Source organism: Rattus norvegicus, chromosome 6 (genome assembly GCF_021556685.1).
Source record: "Rattus norvegicus strain SHRSP/BbbUtx chromosome 6, alternate assembly SHRSP_T2T, whole genome shotgun sequence".
NCBI classification, from domain to species: Eukaryota; Metazoa; Chordata; class Mammalia; order Rodentia; family Muridae; genus Rattus; species Rattus norvegicus.
This window is the reverse complement of record NC_141539.1, coordinates 48,329,620-48,346,985: the sequence shown is the minus strand read 5'-3', so window position 1 is coordinate 48,346,985 and position 17,366 is coordinate 48,329,620. Positions and strand designations below refer to the sequence as shown.

The 17,366-nt window shown below is 44.7% G+C and overlaps 1 protein-coding gene and 1 long non-coding RNA gene across 8 annotated transcripts in view; one reads left to right on the top strand and one right to left on the bottom strand.

Annotated features, from left to right (window-relative positions):
- The window catches only part of LOC102557053 (uncharacterized), a 177,811-nt gene that overhangs the window by 101,740 nt on the left and 58,705 nt on the right, over window positions 1–17,366 (bottom strand). For 2 of the 7 annotated variants that reach the window (XR_015622309.1, XR_015622308.1), the window contains exon 3: window positions 16,548–16,679. The exons of the other annotated variants lie outside the window; for them this stretch is intronic. The gene's annotated coding sequence lies outside the window, so the exon portion shown is untranslated. The remainder of the gene's footprint in view (window positions 1–16,547; window positions 16,680–17,366) is intronic. 7 annotated transcript variants of the gene reach the window in all.
- LOC148005166 (uncharacterized) lies at window positions 62–9,912 on the top strand. Its single transcript, XR_015622298.1, has 3 exons — window positions 62–267; window positions 9,018–9,163; window positions 9,310–9,912. It is a non-coding gene; the product is annotated as an uncharacterized LOC148005166 (long non-coding RNA).

Below are 17,366 nucleotides of genomic sequence, written 5' to 3'. Positions count from 1 at the left end.
GTGGTCTGCTCCACACTCCAATTGTGGAAGAACTCCTTCCACGTACTCCTCTCCCCTGTGACAAAACAGGGTGATCTGTCTTGGTTCCACACCCGCTGGACACACAGGGTCTGAAGCCACAGTTGGGACATACAACAGCTCAGAAAGCTGAATTTATGTTAACAAATTGGGTGCGTTTTATTATGTTAAAGGACCCTGAGAAGAGGATGTTGGTGTTTGGTGCTCAGTAGGTGATCAAGGAATTGGAGAAGAGGCAGGAGTGGTCAGGTGAGTCCTGGGATAGAACCCAAACCAGGAAGATAACTGAAGCTAACTGCAGCATAGAGAGAGGACACTGGGCAAAGAGCAAGGACAATGGCCCCTAGATCCTTTAAACAACATGGTGTGTGTGTGTGTGTGTGTGTGTGTGTGTGTGTGTGTGTGTGTGTGGTGTGTGTGTGTGCATGCACGAAAGCATATGCACATGTGTATCTATGAAGGTACACATATGTGGGAGCTAGAGGTCAACCTCATCCCTCAGGGTCTGTCCACCTTGAAGTTTGAGACAGAATGCCTTACTTCCTTGGGCCATACCAAGTAGGCTAAGCTGACTGGGGAATGAGCCCCAGGGATCTCCCCACTTCTGCCTCCTGCTGCTGGAAATATAAGCATGTGACACCAGGCCCACCAGTTTTCACTAGTTCTAGGCTGGGAACTCAGAGCCTCCTGATTCTGTGGCAAGCATTTTACCAACTTAACTATTTTCTCCAGCCAGGAAGAATTGATATTACCAACCAAAGAAGATAACAAGACATTGGGAAATGGCTATACCTGAAGGTGTTTATATTATTTTATACTGTTTCATTTTTATTCTAGTGAGGCAGGGTCTCAAGTAGTCCAGGATAGCCTCAAACTTCTGATCTTTTTTTGTCTATACACCCTAAGTGCTAGAATTAGAGGCAAAGGTTACTACAACTGCCCATGAAGGTTGTGTCTAAAACATAATCAATATAGCTGCTGGGTAAGGTAGTTTATTCCTGCAACCCCAGCCCTGCAGAGGCTAAAACAGGAAGGTAGAAAGATGGCTTCAGGTGTAATGCCAGCATGGTGACATGGTAAGTTCCAGGTCACCCTGTACTGCACTGTGAGACCAAGGAAGGAGGAGGAGGGAGGAAAAAGGAAAAAAAGAAAGAGGGAAAGAAGACAGGAAGGAAGGGAAAGAGAGAAAAGAAAGGAAAATAAATCAACAAACAGCAACAACAGCAACAAAACAGGTATTAGATGATAATTTTAGATCTGAGAATGTAGTTCAGTGGTAGAAGCCTTGCCTGACTTGTTAGGCTGTGGAAGGTAGAAAGCAGGGGAGGGAAGAGGAAGAGGGAGAAGGGAAAGGGCTCGCTTATTTGTTTGTTTTTTTGTTTTTTTGTTTGTTTGTTTGTTCTTAATGACATTCTGAGCATCGAGCTCTGTCACAAAGCCTGCATCTCCAGAGAAGTGTCAGATACAAGTACAAGGTTCAGCAATTGAGTTTGGGTTTGAGGTTTTAAGGAATTTGATTTTTTGCCGGCTACAAGAGGAGCTGTGATCCATGAAATATAGCAGGTACCTCCTGGGCCTAGTTCTGCATGCCTGCGAACATTTAAAACTGCACTTGTGGTACATAAAAGATTTATAATGATCTCACCCACAAATATAAATTTTGCCCCACACAGCATAGAAAGACCTAGAAGCAGAAGCCGCGAGCAGCTGAATGTGAGCACAGGGCCATAAATCCGTAACACTTGCAGGTTTTTGGGTTTTTTTGGTTTTTTTTTTTTCACAGCTCCATCGTAAACATGACCAATTTCAATTTAATTTATGGGATTTCTACAGCTAGGTCTAAGAATGTCCTTTGGAAAGTTAAACTCTAGAAACAACAACATTTGTATTTGGGATTTCTAAGAAAAACATCTACCGTGTCAGGTGATGCTGACAGGACAACCTTGGGCATCCCCTGGTTATGCAAAATGACTGGGGGAGGTCCCTAAGACTACTTACCATAGGCAAGAGTCCTGAAGGCTCAGAACCACAGGCACATCCACCCGCTGTGCACCAAACACAGGGCTCTGTGGAAAAGTTACTAGGGAAACTGACCTCCAGCAGGAAAAGTCTTGACTTTGTTAAAATGCACAATTCTGGGTTCAAGTTTAAGCACGCCTCCCTGGTTGAATGGCCATCACTGCACTAAGGCCTTCAGGTCTCGGTGTCTGAATAAGATTTGAAAGGAGCCATCGATACTAAATAAGATAGCATTAACTCTCCCCAAGTACCAGCCCAGGGAACCTTCCCTATAACTTCAGGTGCTTTTTTTTAATATTCCACTTTAATACCCCAGGAAACTGAGGTACCCAGAGTTCATGACTTTCCCAGCACTTACTGCTAAAAAGACAACAATGTTGGTGAGATTAACTTGAGGGCAAATGGAGCACTACAGCTGTAAGCCGTGCACTTCACTCTACAATACAAGGAAATTGGGGTGAGGTGATGCACAGCCACAATCCCAATACTTGGGGAACGGAGGCAGGAAGATCAGAAATTCAAAGTCATTCCGCCCGATACAAGATTGAGGTCAGCCTGGACTACAAGAGACTCTGTGTCTTAGTAGGGCTTCTCATGATGTGATGAAACACCATGACCAAAAATTAAGTTGGAAAAGAAAAGGTTTATTTGGCTTACACTTCTAGGTCATACTCCATCATTGGAGGAAGTCAGGTCAGGAGCTCAAGCAGAGCTGGAAGCTGGAGACAGGGGCTGATGCAAAGGCCAAGGAGGGCCACATGCTGCTTACTGGCTTACTCCTCAGCCTGCCCTCTTCTATAACCCAGGACCACCATCCCAGGAATGAGCTGCCCCCCCCCCCACCTCAATTAATCACTAATTGAGAAAATGCCTTTCAGCTGGATTTCATGGAGGCAGTTCCTCAACTGAGGGTCCTGTATGTCTGATGATTCTAACTTATGTCAAGTCGACAAACAAAACCAGCCAGTACATCCTGTCTCAAAACTAAGTAAATAGAGCCTGCAAGATGACTCAGCAGGTAAAGGTGTTTGCAACCAAGTCTGAGGATCTGAGTCGATCCCTGAAATCTCTATAGTAGATGGGGAGAACCAACTCTCAACTAGCGAAATAAACCACAGGAACACACACTCTGTCGGTCGCCCACTGTTGGAGACACCAGCACAAGCCTGACCTTGATCGTTCAGGATGGAGGTGGCCGAGAAGCAGCACAGTTGGAGACAGTATCATGGGGATAGGATGAGCTGAGGGGTGAGACAGAGTAGGCAGGGAAGGGGCACCTGCCTAAGTTGTTGGGTGGAAGGCTGAATGTCAGGAAAAGAGTTCAGAGACCAAGGGCCTTGAAACTGGCATACAACAGGAAAGATAAGCACAGGGTAGCCTAGAGAAGACGCCCAGTAAGTCATAGAGGGGATGCACCTTGTGGGAAGTACAAGAGCATAAAGGCTAGGAGCTTCACATGCTAGGAACTATCCCAGGGCGGGGAGTGTTACGTTTGGGGACTGTCACAGGCTGGGGATGAAGAAATAACACAGAGAATAGGAAGGAATGAGGAGGGAAAGAGCTGTGACATGAGCCAAACACCTCACCAAGATACTGAATGCATGGCTTGTGAGCAAAGTCTGTCAACATATTCTTCAGTTTTACCACTGGTCCTAGAAGCAAAAGAGGTGTATCTGAAATGCCAGCCCATCTCTTTGTTCTGCATACAGCCCACTGAGTGGTCATAAAATTCCCTATATGCTCAGTGAAACTTCTAGCATCATATTGGATTTCCAGCAACAACCACACAATTCCAGGGGTCCTCTCTTGTCTTCTCTCTCAACCTAGCCCATATGGGGTAAACATTCTATCCAACAGAAACAACGTTCAATGAGACTGCTCGTGAGTCTGTTAACATGGCTGATGTACATGTCAGCCTGTGCAAAGCAAAATCCGTTTGAGTTAAAAGGTGCTTGATAACTTGGGGTAGGGGGGAGCAAAGAATAATAATTTTTCTACTTGAAGCCTGGGAGTTAATTTCCATGTGGAACAACTTTTTAATAATGTTGGCGACACAGTGGGATTCTCCAGAGTTCGTGTAGCTCTGAGTCCTCTCGAGTTATCATCTTCCTCCTGGCTGTTATGGAGCTTTCATCCACGGTAGCCTTAATATCCCTGCTAATCTTAGCAGAGAAAGGCTTCATAATTTGAAAAGATGAAGTTTAACAAGACACGAGGCTGATTGTTTGCACAATCAGAACATCTAATTGAGCTATAGTATTCTAAACCATGCTTTCGTGCAGGGAGATAATTTTTTCTTCATTTCCTACTTTATCAGGAAATTAACCTTCATTTAAAACACTGTAGTCTGAAACACTTTTATAGCTGTGCTCTCTCCCTGCTGTTCCTATGAATTTGAATTTTAAATTTGCCATTCCGCTCTTTAAAAATGAAATGAACTTCGGCTGCTTTAGGGACCAGGTGTTTATGATCCAACAGACATCAGAATGTGACCCGGGTCCAAAACATTGCAACTACCAACCAAAGCGACTATGCCACCCTCTCTCTTCCTTTTTCTCTTTCTTTCTTTTTTCTTAACCAAATCTTGGTGAAATAAGGATGCTCTGATTCTGCATAGCAGCCACAGATATCTCACTTAACCCTGTAGACACTGAAGATTTGTTCAATGTGACTCTGTGTAGAACTCAGTCTGGCCCCAGACACTCTCTTGAATCCTGCTGGATGACATACACTTGGCCACAGTACCAGTGACATTAGGTAATGCAGTTGATGAAGAGCACGCCAAGGGCTGACCACTCATGACACATACACAAGAATGGCCCCAAGTTCATCTGGGGTCACCTTGTCCTGTAATAGCCTAACAAAATACTCAAACTATAATCTCACAGACCACTGATAGCTCTCCCAGAAATATCATCTCCCAAATATCTTCAAAGCTTCTGAGCAATGGTGGAATTATAGAATTGGTGCCCTCTCACATCTGGCATTACAGTGCGTTGAGCTATGTTGCCCTCAAAGTGGGACAAATTATCTAAGCTCTAAACACTTGGTGCCTGTGAATGTGACCTTATTTGAAAATAGACTCCTCAGAGATGACACTAAGTTAAAAGTAGCCATTATTATTAAAAGGGGGGGCCTGGATCCAATAAGACGAATGACTTTATGAGAAGAGGAAAATTTGGATGTGACTCATAAGAAAAGCAACCGGTCAACAGAGACAGAGCGGAGTGAAGCTGCCATTAGCCAAGAGGCATCATGGATGTCTGTGTACAGCTTGCTTTTCTCATTTGCTGTGACTAAGCATGGAGGTGGGGCAGCTAAATGAAGGAAGGATTTACTTTGGCTTGCAGTTTGAAGACACCATCCATCATGGTGAGAAATTCATGGGGGCTAAAATATAAAGTTCCTGGCCCTGTTATATCAACAATGATGAAACAAAGATATGGATGATGGTATCACTTCACCTTCTTCTTTTTGCCTGTTTTATTCAGTCTGAAACCCCTTAGTATGGGTTAATACCACTCACATTCGGGATGGGTCTTCCTCTCTATAATCTGAACCTCTCTGGAAATTCCCTCACAGACACACACAAATATTTTGGCAGAGAAGGCTGTCAATCACAGCCAGACAAGACTGGGAGCTGGAAGAGACTTGGAAAGATCCTCCCCTAACCTTTCAATGTGTAACTCTGCTGCCGTCCCAATTTTGAAGACTTGTCTTTCAAAGCTATGATAGAGCACGTTTACGTTGTTTTCAGCCACCTAGTCCACAGCCCTATCCTCCTATGCTTGGATCTAGAAAATGAACCTACCAACACATCTGTCTTTCTTGCCAATCCTCTCCAAATGTAGTCAGGACTCCAGAATATGATTCCCCCAGAATAGCTCAGATCTGGTGCTTTGACTGAAGGGCAGGGTATAAAAGAATAGAGCTAATTTCCAGAACCAGAGATTGATCAGCAACCCCACACTGGGGAGAGTGCTGATGATCTAAGGCAGTGTCCTTAACCCTCCTAATGCTGCAACCCTTTTAAATATAGTTCTTCATGTTATGGTGACCCCCGAGCATAAAATTATGTCAGTCTTACTTCATAACTGTAACTTTGCTGCTCCTATGAATCATACTGTAAATATCTGATATGCAACCCTTGTGGGAGTTGTGATCCATAGGTTGAGAAACACTGGCCTAAGGGTTGCCTAGGCTACAGGGATAGCCAGCTCCCTCCACAGACTCTTTTTTTTTCCTTTTTTTCTTTATTAACTTGAGTATTTCTTATTTACATTTCGAATGTTATTCCCTTTCCCCGTTCCATAATACTTGGCTGAAATCTTACTCTCTGGGTTTGTTATTAGTGCACCAAATGACCTACCTGTTTCCTTTCCTACAAAATGCTTGTATCCTTTGCCTTCAGTGTCTCAGAATAGTCCACCACCCTGCCCTGAACTCACAGCCTAAGAGGCAATTCCTGGGCTGCTCTTCATAAAAGAAGAGGCATTGTGTCCTCACAAGGCTCTGGGAACTAATTTATATAGAAGAAGTTCCATCAGCATCACCTCCTGGATTCTTCCCTAGCCCACCACGCTACAGCTGCTATCCGGGGAGGTCAGAGACTTGCATACAAGGATGTGGGTGACCAAGAACCACAGCTCTAAAGCCACAAGTGTAAACTGCAGCTCTACGTTAAAATAGCAGCTCCTCGCTTCCTCCTGTATAAGCAATCCGCATGCATGAGGCGAAGAGCCTGCTGCACCTCTCTGTGGGTCCAGCTTTGTTTCACTATGGTTCTTAGTACTGCAGCTTCATACCTAAGGACAGCCCTCACCCTTCTCACCTACCCAACCCCTCACCAACTTCTGGTTCTGAACTCTCCCTCACTCCTTTGATGTGAGAAGAGAGCCTTCATCTCAGGAAGCATCCTCTTCACCTTTGCTCTGGAATCTTGCTGCTACTTCTCAATGAACACTTTGAATGTTCTCAGTCAGGATAGGACACACTAGGCTTCTGTTTCCTAGTGTCTTCGTTTCTTTTCCTATTGCAATAAAATGCCCTAACAAAAGCAACTTAAGGGAGGAAGGGTTTGTGTCAGCTTACAGTTTGAGACAGTTTGTGTCTACCACAGTTTGGAAATCAAGACAGCAGGAGCATAAAGCAACATTATGGCCCCAGTCAGAAGAAGAGTAATGTCTGTATGAGGGATCAGTTTGCTCTTTTTCTACAGTCCAGGATCCAGCAAGGGGCTGACCCACATCAATCCCCAACAGACATTTCTAGAGACCCATCTCTCAGTTGTTCTTGATTCTGTCAAGTCCACAAGGAACACTAATCATCATAACTAGTATGTGGTTTGAAAGAAAATGGCCTCCATAGATACATAGGGATTGGCACTAGATGAGGAGGGTGGCCTTGTTGGAGTAGGTGTGACCTTATTGGAGAAAGCATGCCACTGGGGTTGGGGGAGAGGCAGGCTTTGAGGTCTCAAATGCTCAAGTCAGACTTAGTATGATAGTCTCTTCCTGTTACCTGCTGATCCAGACGTAGAACTCTGTTACGTCTTCAGCAGTATGTCTGCCTGTGTGTTGTCATGCTTCGCGCCATGTTGACAATGGAAACCCTAAGACACCTAGTATCTGTGGACATATGCAGAGACTCTGCATCAGGTACTTGAAAGATTGTAGGATATCTATAAGCTCATGTGTACCAATATCTTTTGTTCCATTTTGGTAGGCCAGATTGAAGGAGCAGGCAAGTCACAGGGCATCATAAGGTGATTCGTCTAGCCTACCCTTTGAGGATATTCTAGACCAGGAAGTTAACAAACCAAAATCTTCTGGACAAGTCCAAGAACAGAGTGATGGAATAGAAGGGATTTGACTTTAACTGCTGAGATAGAACAGGCACTGAGTGCTCTTCTTGGGACCTCGACCTCGGGGAATTTTCAGAAGGCACTGTCAAATGTTCAGCTCCATAGAATGCACTCACCCCCGCTCCTCTGCCCATGCCTCTAAGTGAGGTCCAACCCACCAGACACTCTTGTGTCCTCTGAGGTGTCAGTGGAGGTGTCTCTATGCTCATCATTGGCACAGGCCACAACCTTCTACAGGTCATTTCTACACGGTGTCTTCCTTTCTATGTCCAATAAGCCACACAACGAACCCAACACTGTTTCCAATCTACTTGGCTCCCCCAGTTCAGTAGGAGCAGATCTTGATGAATATGTTGCGAATGGTCTATGCTGGTGGACATGGTGTTCTTACTAATGTCTTTTAAACCTTTAAAAGCAAATAAGCTTCTTTGCTGCTAGGCTGTGGAGTATTCTGGGTGGGTGTAAACACTACAGTTGAAATCACAAAGCTGGCATTCTCCTTGTAAGTGTTAATAGCTGGGCCTCAGCAAGGTATTTATGGGGACAGCCACCACTGTCCTCTGAAAAATCCTAGCAGGGATACTGGCAAGCAGGGGCCCATCCACAGGCAGATCTGAAAAGGACCACAAGTTTCCATAGGTGATTTCCCTCTGTGAGAAATGTGACTGGGCTTTGTGCACACCAGGCACAGGCACTAGATATGGCTTGTCTATCCTCATCCCTAACATATCTCAGACTCTGGTACCACACACAACCATCCACCGTGGGCATCCTGCAGGCCCCAGGCTATCTGATACCATGAGCTAAATTTGCACCAGGGTTGACTTCCTAAACAGTGGAAACTTCCAGCTCACATAAGCTTAGACCTCAGACTTGTTTCTTCCCTCCAGGGCATAGCTCTCCAGAGTTCAGGTCTGAAAGTCTCTGCCAGCCTGAGACTCTTGTCTACCTTCCAGCATGACCAGGCAACACTGTGAGCTTTCTGGTCTATCCTGCCCTGTTCCCTTCCATCGCAGAGCAGAGGAATCCATGTTACATCCCACCAGTTCCCCATACACAATCAAATCTACAGGGGCAGAACCCTGAATGCACTGACACTTATCGCTTTACACCATAGAGGCCTGGAGCAAACAGGATCACAGACTGAATATGGATCTCCACATTCCTGTTTCCATCCGTACCAGGAGGCTGTGTCAGGACCTGCCCTGGAGTGCACCATCAAGGCAGGACCAGAGTTCAATCTGCCTGGCCCCTTTCCATTAGGTGAACTCCCCACCCCCACACACAGATTTCTATTTGCTGCTGAGTTTAATTTGCAAGTCCCTGGCCTCACAGAAGTTAGTTTCTGTTACCAGGAATTTTCCAGTGTATTTTAAGTTCTGATCTGATTGTTGTTTTTCTCTCTCCAGAACATCTGTATTTGGCATCAGGATTTACCAGTGATACTCTCTCAAAGCAAAACAGACTCCGTCTGACAGGATGTCTGTTTCAGAAAGGAAAAGGTGAGTGCTTCTTCCTTTGAAGCTGTATGCTAGTCTGCAGGCTCAGGGGCTTGCTACCACAACCAGAATGGGTTGGAGGAAAATTCTAAACCTGAGACCTCACTTCAGACTGATCCAAGCTGCACAGTTAGTAGAAGAAGGCCTCTAAGCTGTTCATCCAGTACATGACCATCCCTGCCTGCTCTGGCCTGTGGCCACCAGCAGCACTGTGCCCGGTTTCTGGAAATGAGCCGCCTTCATGAAGTCTGGCCATCCTCTCGTCACACCGTGGCGCGGACCAGCCAGCGCCAGCTAGACTCTACGTGTCGAGGGTAACGTGCTGACGGGCACACTGCTCCCAGCCACAAGCTTTCCAGCCAGGTTGCTGGGCCAGGCTGAGGGGTGATGTCAGATGTTCCTGCCCCGAGCTGAGTTGGCTTTTGACTAGACAGTAATGTGTGTGAACAGACACAGCTTCCCTGGGAATCCTAGAACCCTTCAGGAGGCTTTTGTGGACTTTTTCCAGTGATTAAAAAAAAAAAAAAAAAGCAAACCAGCTGATCCCACTCATTGCTGCTCACTTAGGAACAAAGCAAGAGGACTGGGCTGGGCTGGCTCAGAGCAAGCACTTGCCACAGGCACCAGGACCTGAGTTCAATCTCGAGAACCCACATGTAAATATCAAACATGATGATTTGAGTTTGCAAACTCAGCGCTGAGGATGATGCAGACACGGGAGAACCTCTAGCCTTGTTGGCCAGCCAGTCTCACCTAATCATCCTGTCAAAGAAAAGCTGTATGACCTCCAGGGAATCATACTGAAAGTTAGTCTCTGGCCTTCCAAGCACAGGCACATATGTGTATCCTGCAGTACAGACATAACCCACACATACATATAAACATACACATATACACATATATGTAAGAATGCTATGTACAGTTCATGCTCCCACTTACCCTGATGAGTATAATCCTTGCCCTTCATCAAAGAAGTTTCATTCTTCAGTAGGTAAAGACAGTTACAGAGATTCAAAAATGTAGAGAATAAGTGTCTGTGTGATGCTCAAACCCAATTAATACAGCTGCAACACAGGCTCAGAGGAAATCATGGACGACGGCACAGGAAGATTGTAGGAGCCAGAGGACCAGGATGTCTGCTGCTAGATGGTGACCCCATAGATATGACAGGAAAAATTCACCCATGAAATTTCAATAATACAGTCACCTAAAAAGAACAGCATAGTGCCAACCCAAGTTGTCATGCTGACATGGGCAAGGAAGATTCCACATGGTCCCACCCCTAGATAAGCACCTACAGGTGGTCAGTGCTCCTGAGAGAGAGAATCAGTTTCCTATAGGGATAATTCCTGAACAGGTAGTTAAATCCCAAGTGGTCAGCTATGGACTCATGTATATATGAACAATGCTACATGCATTCAGTTGCTTGAATATGCACAATATACATTGTGCAAGCACATATTACATGTTATATACATAAAGAAGAGATCATGAATTTGGGAGAGGAACACAGGAGGAGTTTGGGAAGGAGAGAAAGGTGGGAATGATTACACACAATGCTTATGTAAGGAATTCTCAGAAGTAATTTTTTTATAAAGACCATTATTTGAGCATCCTGCTGCTTAGGCCACGGTGCAGAGCTACAGCGGCACACTCTTCTCGAGATACCCACAGGCACCCACTGACACATGCTCTATGAATCCCTAGGTAAGAAATACCCCCCAAGGTACCAGATCAAAAGTGCTGTCATGGTCACACACCCTGCCCTCCGCACCATTCTCTGCCTGGGAATCAGCAAGCCTGGCTGTAGATTCCTGCTGTGAAACTTTGGAGCCCATGCCATGTTCTGTCTGTCTGTCTGTCCATGGCATTAATAATAAATTTCTGTAAGAAATTTCTTACTCCCAACATTCAGTCACAATGTCCCTCTTAAATTCCACCACCCAAGTCCTTTCAATACATACAAAGGAGGAGGAGGAGGAGAGGAGGAGGAGGAGGAGGAGGAGGAGGAGGAGGAAGAGGAGGAGGAAGAGGAGGAGAAGGAGGAGAAGAAGAAGAAGAAGAAGAAGAAGAAGAAGAAGAAGAAGAAGAAGAAGAAGAAGAAGAAGAAGAAGAAGAGGAGGAGGAGGAGGAGGAGGAGGAGGAGGAGGAGGAGGAGGAGGAAGAGGAGGAGGAGGAAGAGGAGGAGGAAGAAGAAGAAGAAGAAGAGGAAGAAGTAGTAAATGTTTAAAATAAAAGAACTAGACAGGATCAAGACAGGGAAAATTATAAGGAGCCCACCACTCCTGAGTTGGGTGGCAGCCTCTTGCTAGCTAAGAATGAAGAATTCCAGCACAGTTCACAACCTTGGCTGTAAAGGATGGCAACACAGAGACAACTTTTCATTTGTGCAGGAAGTAGAATGTGAAAATAGCAATAAACCAGGCTTAAGGCCTGAGTGTGCATCAGGCAAAGATTCACTCCTCCCAGGGCACGTGTCAGGGATCTTACAAACAAAGCTATTAACTTATGCTTACAGGAGTGAGATCCTAGCTTCCAGCATCCCTGTGATGTAGAATGTTATTTGACCAAGTATAATCTTTCCAGATGCACCTCAGGAAACACCCTGTGATCTTACTTAAATTTCTCAGCAACCATTTGAGGAAAATGGCTTCAGAGCTCACCAAGATTCTCTATATGGCTTTTGCAAGGACAATGAAGTACAGCTCTCCCTTGAGAAGCCCACATGTGCTTCCTATGTGTGCCTTCTTATGCTCTCATATGTACCTTGTTCCTTCCTGACCGTGAGAGAGAGAGAGAGAGAGAGAGAGAGAGAGAGAGAGAGAGAGAATGTGTGTTTGTATGTGTGTATAAATACACTTACATTTTATATGTTCATGTGTGTACCACAACATATGTGTAGAAGACAGAGGACAACCTGTGGGCATCAGTTCTCTCCTTCTACCATTTGGGTTTCAGGGATGAAACCCAAGGCATCAGCTTGGCTGCAGCCTTTATCTACTGAGTCACCTTCCCAGCCCCACCAACTTTCTATGAACCCTTCTTCAGTCTCTCAAACAAGTGTTCCAGATATGGCTAATCCACACATCAACTCACAGCAGCTGTGACTGCCTGTACAAAACCTGCACAAGATCCTTCCAGACAAAATTCCAGCATGAGTGGGGGATGGGAACTCTTGTCTCCACCCCTAACGGAAGGAGCTATGGGCAGTAGATGGCTGCTGAGGAAGGAAGAACCACTTTTCTCTGGGGATGTAGCCACTAGTGAGCTGCCCATTCCCAAGAAGATAGCTCCAAAGCCATTCATGTATGGCCAGCACTGTGTGTAGTTGGACTCAGGAGGCTATTAATAACAATGATGATGATGGTGATAATGGTGCTAGTGATGGTGATGATGATGGCAGTGATGCTAATGATAACAAGGACATAAAATCATGAGAGGAGGTGGTATCACATGGTAAAGAAGTTGCTAGATAGTAGATTTAATCAAAACCGTACAAATGCATGTAGCTCTCAAGGAATACATTTTAAAATTATTGTTTGAACTGATTTTTAATAAACTCTGCCTCCACTTTAAACTGGTTCCTTCTGAAATTCTCTGCCTCAAAGCCAAGGATACAGTGAAGACAAGGTCTCTAAAGGATGACGGGAAATCCTCACACTGCATGGATAATAGCTTGAATCTCTGTATCTCTGCCACCACTGAAGAGAAGAGTAAAGGCTGTCACACCTGCCTTAGAGAATCTCACTCCCAGTCCCCCCCCCCCACTCTGTCTGAATTTACTAAGACCAGAAGAATGCTGCTATAGAGATTTTTTTAACTTGGTAATTTTTAAATATATTTTCTCATAATATATCCTGATTACTATTTTCCCTCATCCTACTCCTTGAAATTCCTTACCTCTCTCCTATTGAGATTCACTCTCTTTCTGTCTTTCATTAGAAAACAAACTGGCTTTCAAGGGATATGAATAAGAATATATAATATAATATAATTAATATAATATAATAACATCCAATTTAGAAAAAAAACCAAGGTATAAAAATCAGAGACGCATTCATTTGCACACCCAGGAATCTCATAAAAATACTAAACCGGAAGTCGTATTATATACACAAAGGACCTGGTATAGGGTGTAAGCCCTGTGCTTGCTGCTCCAGTCTCTGTGAGCTCATATGAGCTTTGACCGTGTTGTCTTAGAGGATTTTGACTTCTTGGTGTTCTCCATCCCTGCTGTTTCTTACATTCTTTCTGCCTTCTTTTGCACAGGGTTCCCTAAGACCTGAGGGAAAGGATTCAATGGAGACATCCTACTTAGAGATGTTCCAAGGTCTCTAACTCCCTGCATATTGTCTGCCTATAGGTCTCTGTGTTTGTTCCCATCTGCTGCATGAGGAAGCTTGTAGGGTACTGGCTGTGCAGGGCGCTAACCTTTTCCCTGGCTGGAGTGCTATCATAGAGAAGTCTTATTTCCTGCTTAATTTATCATGGCGATCGCTCCTTGATCAATGTCTGCATAAGAGAATTGTGAAGAGAAGAAAAATACCATCCTTGCTTTCAGAAAACTGGACATGTGTCTTAGTGTTTCGATGTCTAATGCTACTAGAGCAGGAAGCAGAATGTTTAAGACAAACTTACTCAGAAGTAAAGTCACCCAAAGGCAAGAATTCAGACATCACCAGAGTGTGAGTGCGAGGTCTGAGAATAGGGACTTGGAATGGGAGGGAGGTATAATCAAAATACATTGCATATACCTATGACATTCTCAAAGAACAAAACATATTTTACATATAAAAACTATAGGACCAGGGACAGAACACTCAAATGGGGTGCTTCTATGAACACCTTCCTTATTCTCTGCTCAGAGGAAGCAGGCAGATCAGTACCCCATGTGTTGAATGAAATCCAACTAGAGACACAATGCTGGGGGTCAAGGACAAGGTGGCCTTCCAAAAATAGACACAGCTGTGGTTGCAGCGTCTCTACCTAAAGCCATTCTGCATGGATGTTCCATCCCTAGGAAGAATACCAGATGCTTACTTTTAAAGGATGTCCCCCCACAAAAGGGCTATGACACTTTGGACTCTCTTTCAACCCATGTTTGTCCATGGGCCTCTCCTGTCCACAGCCTGTCCCTCCATATTATAATCTCTCATGCTTCAGGTGATGACTTGGGTGGCGTCGTTGAGAAAATGCCTTGGGTTTTTGTTTAGTTTCATTTTGTTTTGTTTTGTCTCCTATAGTTTAGTTTAGTTTAGTTTAGTTTAGTTTAGTTTAGTTTAGTTTAGTTTAGTTTGTCGCACACATAACCTGTTTTACTAGACAGTAGTAACTGGCTAAAGCTGTGGAGGCTGACTTTAGCCCAGAGATGTGGAATAAAAGCCACTTACACTGACAAGACATGGGAATCCAGCAATACGATGCAGAGAACTCCCTTCCTGGAACACGCCATGGAATGTGGCAGTTCGTCAGTTACCACAAAATGACAGCCAGCTCCCGACCAGGGCTAGAAAACGTGCCTTCTCCACTCTCCACTACCTCCTTGGAATCAGCTGCTAGAGGTAGCCAAGCCAGCCTCCCTAACTTCACTACTTCCCAGCCTGTTCATATGCAGTTCTCTCTTGCCAAGGCGGCATGGGGTCATGAGAGAATGCATGGGTGGTGGCTGTTTCAAGTTCTTCCTGTGTCTCGGGGTTGCCCAATCCCACACTGATGCTCCTTCCTAGGAACTGAGGACAGTAGGAAGAGGTGAGCTCCAGATAACACCAGGCTTCATTCAGCACCTTTCCAACCACTACGCCTTATGGCTCCCTCCTGGGGACTTTAACTGAAGAAGTGGTCAACAAACTGAAAACTGCTAGAAGGAATAGCATTCGCTGTAATTAATACCTATGTGTCCAGAGACAGGTCATAACTCAACAATTAAAAACAACTTCATTTGCTTTCTTAGGGGTTCTATTGTGATGAAACACCATGACCAAAAGCAAGTTAAGGAGGAAAGGGTTTGTTTGACTTAAACTTCCATATTACTGTTCATTAGCAAAGGAAGTTGAACTCAGTCAAAACACAGCAGCATGCTGGAGGCAGGAGTTTATACAGAGGCCATGGAGGGGTACAGCTAACTGGTTTGTCCCCCATGGCTTGCTCACTCTGCTTTCTCTTAGAACTCAAGACCACTAACCCAGGGATAGCAGCACCCACAATGGGCTGGACCTTCCTCCATCAACCACTAATTAAGAAAACGCTCTACGAGTTTGCCTACAGTGTATTTTATGGAGGCAATTTCTCAATTGGGGTTCTCTCCTCTGAGATGACCCTCGTCTGTGTCAAGTTGGTATAAAATTAGCCAGCATACGTGTCCTCTTGTCAACTTGATAAACAATACTTTTAAAGATATAACCTTTCCTTATTTTGGTTCATTCCCAAGATCTCAGATTAATAAATATCACAATATGAAACATCACAAACTTAAAAGTCCCACAGTCTTTTACCAATTCAAATACTTTAAAGTCCAGTCTCTGTAAAATCCCAAAGTCTCTTTTAAAATTTAAAATCTTATCTAAAAAAAAATCAAACTCACTCAGCTGTGGATGCCTATAAAATAAAAAGTAAGCTGAACACTTCCTTACTTCAGGGGGGAAGAACCAGGGCACAGTCACAATATGAACAAAGCAAAACCAAAATCCAACAGTACAGGATTTTCTGGGCTCCTCCAAGGAGCTTGTGTCATTTCTCCACCACCACGCTCTGCAGCACACACAACTGGTCTTCTAGGCTCCAGCCGGTTCCACTCCACAGCTGCTCTTGGTGCTCGTCTCATGGTACTGGCATCTCCACAATGCTGGGGTCTTCTGCTGCAACTAGGCTGCATTTTCACCAGTAGCCTCTCAAAGGCTCCCTTCATGGTGTGAAGCCTCAGCTTTCCTCCATGCCTTCAGTCCTGGGGCTTCTACTCTTACTGAGGCTGTACCTTCACCAACGGCCTCTCCTGGTCTCTCACAATGCCAAGGAGTGGTTGCTCTTCATAACTCCATGCCTTCAAAACCAGTACCACCTGGTGACTCTTACACATTACCAAGTTTGGCTGACAGCTCAAGATACAACCTTGGAAGAAAACTTGCATGTGCTGACCTTCAGTGAACACTTACCAGATTTCATCTCAACGATGGTTCTTAATCACAGCTGATTCTTCAGTCCCATCGACCAGCATCCATTGCAGCAAAGCAAAGTTTATTTCAGTGGTTCTGCTCTCTTGATAACCTCAGCTATTTCTTCAGCTCCTGCTAACCAGACACCATAGATTCCTTACACAAATGGCCATGGAGAGTCTTTACTTCCTTGTGAATCATCACAGCCCAGCCCTTCATTATCTCTCTGCTCTCAACATTCTTCATCATAGCTCCAACAGAGCAGTCTACTGAGCTCTTCACACTCAATAGCTTTCCTAGTCAAAGTCCCAAAGTTCTTCTCCAATCCTCCCTAAGCATAGTCGGTCAGCCATAACAATGCCTCTGGTACCAATTTCTGTCTTAGTTAGGGTGATTATTCCTATGATAAAACACTATGACCAAAAAAAGTTGGGGAGGCAAGAGCTTGTTTGGTTTACACGTCTACATCACAGAAGGAATTACTGAAGGAAATTGGGATAGGAACTGAGGCAGATCATGAACCTCAAGGCAAAGACCATGAAGGGCTGCTGCTTAGTGGTTTGCTCCTCGTGGCTTGCTCAGAATAGAACCCACAAGCACCAGCCCAGGGGTAGCACAAACCACAACGAGCTGGCCCCTCCCTTATCAATCGCTAATTAAGGAAATGCTCTACAGGCTGGCCTACGGCCAGACCTCATCGAAGCATCTCTCGATTATAGTCTCCTCCTCTCCAAAGACTCTAGATTGTGTCAAGTTAACATAAAATTAGCCAACACATTCTCTCTTACTGTAACTAGAGAGCCTAGCTCATCTTATTTT